We start from the raw sequence: 9,133 nt of genomic DNA, 5'->3' as shown, positions 1-9,133 counted from the left end.
CTCGTAGAGGAAAGTCATTGCATAAAAAAATCCCCAACTCCAGGGAGTGGGCCATTTATTTTCCTAGGAAAGAAGGACTGTGATGAGAGAGACTCCATGCTCCTTTAACTCCATGGAACAGAACCCAACAAAGCATTCATCATAGTAAGTTGAGTGATGAGCCCAGTGAGAAAAGCTGGGGAAGGAGGTTGGTAGGGGAAGTGCCCCCACCCAAGGCCTGCTCAGGGATCCCCCCCTCCCCCACCATCTGGGGATCAGCTCTGCATAGAACCAGCACAACTGAAGATATAGTTCCTGAAGTCCAACTACCTTTACCCGATATGAAGCCAGCAGTCTAAACTTGGGCCCAATCTATTCCACAGATTTATTTAGTCTGCATAGTGTTTAAAAATGTTTTTTATTTGGAGCCCAGCATTTAAAATTTGAAAATGTCACAGAGAAGGATAAAATCCAGATTTCTGGCATCTCTAAACAAATTGGAATATCCAACCACAGTGGATGAGGGCCCTGCATTCCTGCCCCCTGTAGGCAGTGTGAGTAGGCACCTGTTTGCCAGGCCGCTTCCCCTTCTACCTTATCTGCTTTGCAAGCGATGGAGTTTGCACTCCCCATACTAATCTGTTGCCCTGGGGTCCATTCTCTCACCTTCTACTCCCACCGCTGTCCTTGTATCAAAGTGTAGCCCTTAAATACAAAATACATGGGGCGCCTGGGTGGCTCAGTCCGTTGGGCGTCTGCCTTCGGCTCGGGTCCTAATCCCAGTATCCTGGGATCGAGCCCTACAGCGGGCTCCCTCCTCAGCCAGGAGCCTGCTTCTCCCTCTCCCGGTGCCCCTCCACCCTGCTCGTGCTCTCTCTCACTCTCTTGCTCTCTCTTTCTCAAATAAATAAATAAAATCTTAAAGAAAAAAGAAAATACAGCTGATTGATCCTTCTTCAATCATGATCTTGTACACAATCCGGAGATATTTCTAACATGGCAGGGAGACAGCCTAGAGTAAAGCAGAGAGCATAGGCTTTGCTGACAGGCAGACTTCAGCTCAGATGTCATCTCTCCCTTACCCTGGGATGTTATCTAACTCGCTAAGTTCCTCTTGAAACTTTGCTCAAGTTTGCTCATAGCAAAACAGCTATACTAGGGTCTCCCACTTTGGGAGACACCTTGGATGTGTCATCTTCTCCCATATTCTGTGACCTCATGCTCTCTTGGTTCAGTCCTTTCCATGGCTTCTTTGCTTCATATTTTCTGTCTTCTTTGAAGGCACCCCTTCCTGCGACATTCCATAGATGTCAGTGTTCCTCAGCGTTCTGTCTTTGACATGGATCCCTGCTACTCTCACCTTTTCTCAATCTAATGGTGGTACAGACACACAAATTGATAAGCAGATTACAGCACAATATGATTTTGTTTGCCTTTTTTTTAAAAAATTCAGTCTCCATAGAGACTGTCAAAAATTGTCAATGCCCGCTGTATTTCGAGTCGTCACGGTGGGGTATTGGGAACATTTTTCAATTAGCAATAATCGCGCCTTGGATAAACCTCATTGGCTACAATACTGCCACTGTGCAAAGCTTGTTTTACTTTTTTTCCTTCTTTGAAGTTTTATTTACTTAAGTAACCTCTACACCCCAGGTGGGGCTCAAACTCATGACCCCAGGATCAAGAGTCACACGCTTTTCCGGCTGAGCCAGCCAGGTGCCCCGTTTTGCCTTTTTTTTTTTTTTCCATTTATAATTACATAAACTTTTATTCTTTGCTGAGCACATTCTTCAAAGGGAACATTTAATGGCTGCACAATATTCCATTGTGTGAATAAATGATAATTCACTTAATCATTCCTCTAACATTGGCCAGTTAGGTTGTTCTAATTTTGAAAGGTGAGAAAGCCAAGAATGTGTTCTTATATGTGACATCTTGCTTTGGGATTATTTCTCAGTCTTATGTTTTTTTTTCCCACTACCTCCCTTTTGGACTTCTGTTCTTCTCTCCTCTTTCTCCTCATCAGGGCTGTCATGTTTCCAGAAGTTTGAAGTGTTTTCTTTGGTGTCCACCTGAAGGAGAGAGCATGATGTCAATAAAGAAAATAGCCCTATCTGTTGACAATTTACTTGGCAGAAAAAGCCTACGTAAGCCCAGTGTCCATTTGGAACTGAGGAGCACCAGCTTATGTGTAGCTCTTCTCAAGGTGGGTTTAAAAAGATGAATGTCTAGGAGCTTTACAAGTATGTGACATCCAGGTGGGGCAATGTCTGTGAAAGTGGGGATAGGTTTTCTTTGCTCATCTGGCAAGTCCTGGCACAGAGTTAGAGAAAACAGCATCTAGAGTAAGGAAGAAGTCCCCATCCAGCTGAGAGAAAATGTTAATTTGGAAGTAAAGGAGGCAGTGTTGGATCAGTTAATGAATTTTAAGTGCCCACTCCATGCCAGGTGTATTGAGCACACTGTGCCATTGGTCCAGGACTGGCTGGCTGCTGAATGGAAGCGCACTGATAAAAGTGAGAAATACAAAGTCAGGTTTGATAGGGAAGTAGGATGTAGCCTCAACCGTAGGAAAGGCTGCCAAAAAGGAAGCAGTGGGTAACTGGCTTTTTTGTGACAATTGGGCTGTTGGTAACTCGGTTGACTAGCTGGATGGCTCTCCTGAGACTCTACCTCTCCTGATGGAGTGATGTCCCACCCAGGGTCACTAGGGTAAATGAATGAAGACAAACAACAATCTTACACGAAGTGTTTTTGGAGACTTTATTGTCCATTGCGAAGCCAGCTAGCAGCACAGAAGTAGGCAATGAAATGTTTCAAGGTCAACTCAAAGTAATAAGCCTTTTACTCACAAAGTTTTTATGGGTTAATTCCTTTCTCCTCTTTGTAATATCTTCTTTCACTCGCCACCAAATTTAGCATCCCCTTCCTGTTGTAGATTAACAACTGTATCCTGTAAGTGGGACTATTACCAAAAGAGGCAGAAAGAGGAGCATTTGCTATTTTTCTTTGAAAAGCCCATTTACAGGCTCTTTCTCTCATGATTGCATCTCAAGAAGTCAGTAGAGAGATCTGGCCTCTCCTGACATCTTGCAACCAATGATACTTCTTAAATGCATATGATTCTTTACCAAATTTGAACAGCAGAACCCCATAAATTTTACCAAGTAAGAGAGAAGTAAAGCTTCCTAACTGGTTAACAAAATGGGCTGTAAAAAAATGTCTCCGGCCAAGAAAGAGCACAGACCTGCCTTCAGCTGCTTCTATTCTTTAAAATTAAAAATGTAGCATGTTCGAGATGCCTGGGTGGCCCTGGGTAGTTAAGTGTCTGACTGTTGGTTTTGGCTCAGCTCATGATTGCAGGGTCGTGAAATAGAGCCTTGCGTCGGGCTCCCCGCTGAGCAGGGAGCCTGCTTAAGATTCTCTCTCTCCCTCTTGCTCTGCCCCCCCAACCCCCCCATCAATCAATCAATCAATCAATCAGTAAAATGCAGCATGTTAGGGAAAGTACAAGGAAGGCAGAGTTTCTTGTCTGTCTTATAGGCTGGGACAGTACAACTAAGCTCATTTTTGCTTGGGTGTCCTCCTTTTAAGCCTGAGGAAAATCTGTGGGTCTGTTACAAAGGCAATAGACAGTGGAGGGGGGATTAAGCCTATTTTTGCATTTAGAAGTCCTATTTCTGCATTTTGAAAAGGTTCATTTTTTTCCCAGGAGAGCTTGGAAAAGAGAATAAAGAACAGCTTTCAAGGGGTCTAGACCAGAGAAGAAAAGTTCTAGAGTCAGGAGGGTTTTGTTTTGTTTTAAGACTTGGAAAGATTTCAGTGTGCTGATGAATTGAACACAGTCCCAACTATCCCATCACAGAGAATGAAACTCTGATTTGAAGTCAGATTTTAGGAACACCCAGTGAAGTTTGTCAACCTAGCAAAATCCCCATTCAGTTGCTCCCTTGAGCTCTTCAAAAGCACTCTGCATCGTATCCTTTTCTTTTCCTTGGCTGACGTGGCTGTAGCACGATAGAGCTCACCAGCCAATGTTTATGGCTCCCCTGTTATATGCCTGGTTTCCTGGATCACTCCCTCCAGCCAGCCATACCCACCGTTGCCTCCTCTCTCTGACTGTGAAAGCAATCCACTGCTGACCTACAGAGCCGTGGGCTCACGAATGCGTGCTGTTTTAAGCTGCTGAGTTTGTGGTACTTTCTTCCACAGCAACAGAAAACGAATACACCTACCTTCCTCTTTTATTCCCCAGGAAAACCCTAAGAGAAGACCCATTGCTCAGCCATACCCGCTTGGAAAAAAGGGCATCTCTAGAACCGAGCCGCCACACTGCCCTCTGGTGTAGAGCTCCGAGAAAACAGGCGTGTGTAAGCGCAACTCCCTTTCTGAGAAAGAATCTGGTTGTCTCAATCCCGATGAATGAAACTGGAACTATGGATGCCAACCTAGCACAGGAGTCTCTCCTCTTCAGAGTAAAGCAGATCCGACAGAACAGTTCTGCCACCTCCAAAGTTCCCTAAAAGGTGCAGTGAGAAAACTACTGCACACAGTAACACAGCATGAACAATAATAGGGTAAGAAAAAGGACAGCTTTTCAGACTGTCCTCTTCCCCTGCCCAGTCCGTGGTCCAGAGAGTTATGCCAGGGGCCTTCTCAGCCCTGCCCAGCAGCCTGCTCCCCGGGGTTCCAGGCCCCACGGGTGCTGTTGGACTCCACCATCCAAACAGAAGCCCCTGGGGGAAAGAAGCGTGGCTGTCTCCTTAGCTAATCACCTGCCAAAGGAGCTCAGGCTCATTCTAAGTGAAGACCGTCCTCCTTCCCTCCACACCCCCTCTGGCTTTGCTCTTCTCTGTAAGCCCAGCGAACTCAACCTCATTTTGCACACCAGCCTTCCCTCTTGGTAGACCAAGAAACTCAGAGACTGGGAGGGCACTTATTTTGGGAACTGCTGAGCATTTAGTCAGCTTTGCGCTGGGGGGGGCCCTGTACCTGGCACTGCTAGAATGTTTCAAGAAGGTGCAAAGGACCTAGTTTCCAGGCAAATTAGAGTGCATTTCCTCCCCAGCTTCACTCAAGTGCATTTTGATAATCCTTAAGCCAAGGTGGAGGGAACTGGGTGCTTTTGCATTTTACCTTCATAACAATCTTGTGATGTGGATAACAGTATCATCATTTTATGGATGACACTTAGAAAGGTTAAATGACTTAGCCAAGGTCACAGTCAATAAACTGTGGAATTGGGATTCAATTTAATCTTTTTAAAAAGTCCTTAGTGGTAGTATGATTTATTTTTAAATAAACTTTTTATTTCAGAACAGTTTTAGATTTACGGAAACATTATGCAGATAATACAGAGTTCCCATATACCCCACGCCAGTTTCCCTTATTATTAATATCATCCATTAGTATGGTACGTTTGTCACAATTAATAAACCAACAGTGATACGTTATTGTTAACTGAAATCCATGCTTTGTTCAGATTTCCTCATTTTTCCCCCGTTCTAGGATCCTATCCAGGACACCACATTACATTCAGTAGTTAGGTCTCCCTAAATTCCTCTTGGCTGGGGCAGTTTCTCAGACTCTTCTTATTTTTGATGATCTTTAAAATTTTGAGGACTACAGGTCAGGCATTTTACAGAATGTCTCTCCGTTAGGAATTGTTTGAGGTTTTCTCAAGGTTAGACAGGGGTTATGTGTTTTCGGAAGACCATAGGAATTCAGTGGCATTTTCATTACATTGTATCAAGGGCGAATATTATCACTGTTGATATTCACCCAGATCACCTGGCTGAGTTAGTGTTTGCCACATTTCTTCATTGTAAAGTTACTCTTTCTTCCTTCTTTTCATAGGGTACTCTTTGGAAGAAAGTCATGTGCAGTCCACTCTTACGGAGGAGGAGAGATCTGCTACGGAGGAGGAGAGATCTGCTCCTCCTCCTTGACGGTGGAGTATTTACATAAATTATTTGGGATTCTTCTGCACAGGAGGTTTGTCACTTCTCATTCATTTACTCAGTCATGTATTTATATCAGAATGAACTCATGGGTATTTATTTGTATCTCGGGTTATTATCCAATACTACTTTATTAACTGAATTTTCATCTCCTGTTTTTTACAATACATTGCTTGTGGTCTTGATTCAATACCATGGAGGTGATATTTGGCCAGGACCTAAGGTCCCATACACTGGAATCCTTTCCTACCTGGTTCCTCCCTTTGAGGCTCCCAAGGGACATAAATGCCAGAGGACAAGGCCAGGCAGAGGAATTCTCATTATCCTGGATTGCTCTCTGGCCTCTGTCAAAGTATAAATTTCAAAAAGTCGAAAACATAACTCTCTCAAAAATATAGACTAAACACATGTCAAAGATTTTATTTAACTCATTAATTAATGAGGGAACCGATAAGATTAGAAACAGGATACTTGCGGGCAATTTTAAAAAACTTCATAATAAGGTCACTGTGAGATACAAAAGTGATTTACTGCCCAGGCAATAAAACTACAACCTTTGGGGTTACCTGATCTACTGGTCAGAAATCATTTGCATCTCTATTAGTCACACATCTACATGCAATGTCACTGAGTCCCAGCCTCAATTAATACTAAATAGCAAAGTCATAGAATAGTACCTTCTCATGAGAAATTACATAATTCTTTTTTTTTTTAAGATTTTATTTATTTTTTTGAGAAAAAGAGCAAGCAAGAGAGAGCATGAGCGGGAGGAGGGAGAAACAGACTCCCCTGCTGAGCAGAGAGTCTGATGTGGGGCTTGATCCCAGGACCCTGGGATCATGACCTGAGCCAAAGGCAGGTGCTTAACCGACCCAGCCACCCAGGCACCCTGAGAAATTACATAATTCTTGAATGGGCCTGTTAAACTTCGGTTTGGCATGATATTGAAAGGACAGGTTGTGCTCTCTTGAACTTACCATGTTTTGGATAATTTTTCTTAACTCATAGCCCAATGTCATTTCCTGTGGAATTGTGAGAAAGCATTTTGGCTTCCCCATAGGCTTCACTCTAGTTCTACTCCAGGAAACAGAAGGTCCTTTCTAGGGGGAATGTAGCCTCAGGCCTCTCGGGAGACTGAAGGTTGCAAAGAGGCTTAGCACTTTAGTTAACTTCCCACTCACACCAAAGCACCACTTCCTGGCACTGTAGTCCAGGAAATATAAAGCCTGATCAGTGACTATTGAAGGGATTCAGAACAAGTTTCCTCAAAATGTGCCGCTTCGGCATATGGATTATGTTGAGCTGAAGGCAATCAAGACTGGCAGATTCAAGGAAAACTTGAACCTCTCCTTGAAGTGCCTCAAATAATCTAGATAGAAGGGCTGGTCCAGGAAGAGAACTATTATAAGAGACAACTACGGAAGCATATGGACTAGGTGTGGTTAACTGTTGGGGGGGAGAGGGGGGAGGGTGCGGGGAGCTCTGCAGGGCCTAGAGGTTAAATTCCTCTCTGTGTCCCATTGTCTCTGCAGGGCAAGGCAAATATTTGTTTACCAAACATTTGCTCTTCCCATCATCTGGTGAGCTGTCTTCCTCCCCTTTGAAGTCCTAGAGATTTCCTTTAGCTCAGAAAGGCATGTAAACCTCAGTGGCCTGACTGCCTGTGGGTGTCATATTCTTAAGGGCCCCATTTGTGTGTATGCGTTTCCCCTGTTAATATGTCCTATGTTAACTTGATTATTAGACCAGCCAAAGAACCGAGAAGGGTAGAGGCAAAATTTTTCCTCCCAAGAAGGTCAATACCCTTTTCTTTGATTGTGGGGGCATTATGAGGCTTGACAGAGTGGCCAGAACCTTGATTTCTCTCTAAGAAGTGAAATACTCTACATGGCTTCCAAATTTTAACATTACATAATAGTACTAATTTTTATTTAATGTCCTTTAACTGAGTGGTGAGGTGGAACTATATATTTGTATAGTTTTGCATTCTTCACAGCATCTGGTATTAGATCTCGCATATTGCAGGCACTTTGTAAACAGCAGCTGCGTGACTAAGGGGGTATTTTGACTTGGGGGTTTTGGTGAAAAACACTTTCAGGAGAAAGTGTTTTGAGAAGCTTACACCAGTGACTTGCTATTTGGGAGGCCATGCTGTGAGGGGATGTCTTGAGGACACAGTATTCCGGAAGAAGCTTCCAAAAGCACAAGAAAGCTTTTTATTTTTCAAAATGTGACCCAGATGGCAATACCAAATAATAATAATTATGATGATACGATTTTTTTTTTTTTTTAAAGAGCCCAGGCCTGTCAACATCTGGCTTTAGATTATAAATTGGCTCATTATCAGGAAAGAATATTTATTGAAACATAGCAATGATCAATGACTCAACATAAGTGTGTTGTAAAAATCGGGCAGTTATTTGTACATGTGGTATTTGGTGCATAGCTTTGCAATAGGGATAATTTTGTTCCAAGATGAGCACCAGGGACAGGAAATTGGACCTTAGGGTCCTGGTCTGATCATCTGGAATATAGGGCTAATTGGGATGCCTCCTTTGGAGATCTGCTTCATTAAGGTTTGGCTGAGAGCTCAGAAAGCTTTGAATCAAAGACTCCTCAGCACTGTGCATAGCCTTCTTATTTAAGTGAAAACCTCAAAGCGTTTAGGCCCTTTTACTTGTTTTTCAAGGCTCTCTGTTTTTCTGTGACATTAAGGCTTTCCTAGGAATTTGCCTAGATTCAGCTCACTGTCCCTTTACTTCCATCTTCAAAAACATCTTAAATATTATTTAGCATAGAATATACTGAAAGATTTAGATATCTCCATGGTCACAAATGAGACAAGAGAATGCACCAGAAGACCAGCTGAAGCAGTGCTTGCTACAACAAGCAGCCTGGTGGAAAGAACACAGGCTTTAGTGCCAGATGGCTCTAAAGTGCAATCAGGAACTTCAAACATAGTAGACGTGTGACCTTGGACATCTTTTAGTATTACTGGGTTTCTGTTTCCTCATCAAGAAGAATGGGAATGCTACCTGCTTTGTAGTATGGCTTTAAGAATTAGAAATTATATTTGTATAGTTGTTGGAGCATAGCAGATACTTAGTAAATGATAACAATTATTATCATCCCTCCTCAAACACCAACAAATAAGAAGCCTGGTGGGGAGATATGGAGGTTTGGAAATTCTTTCC

The 9,133-nt window shown here is 43.1% G+C and overlaps 1 non-coding gene across 1 annotated transcript; it reads right to left on the bottom strand.

Moving 5' to 3' along the window:
* Positions 1–1,432: 1,432 nt before the first annotated feature.
* LOC118547800 (U4 spliceosomal RNA) lies at positions 1,433–1,573 on the bottom strand. Its single transcript, XR_004923277.1, has one exon. It is a non-coding gene; the product is annotated as a U4 spliceosomal RNA (small nuclear RNA).
* Positions 1,574–9,133: the final 7,560 nt, after the last annotated feature.

Source organism: Halichoerus grypus, chromosome 14, assembly GCF_964656455.1.
Source record: "Halichoerus grypus chromosome 14, mHalGry1.hap1.1, whole genome shotgun sequence".
NCBI lineage: Eukaryota > Metazoa > Chordata > Mammalia > Carnivora > Phocidae > Halichoerus > Halichoerus grypus.
Note: the sequence above shows the minus strand (reverse complement) of the source record. Positions and strands in the feature narration are given on the sequence as shown.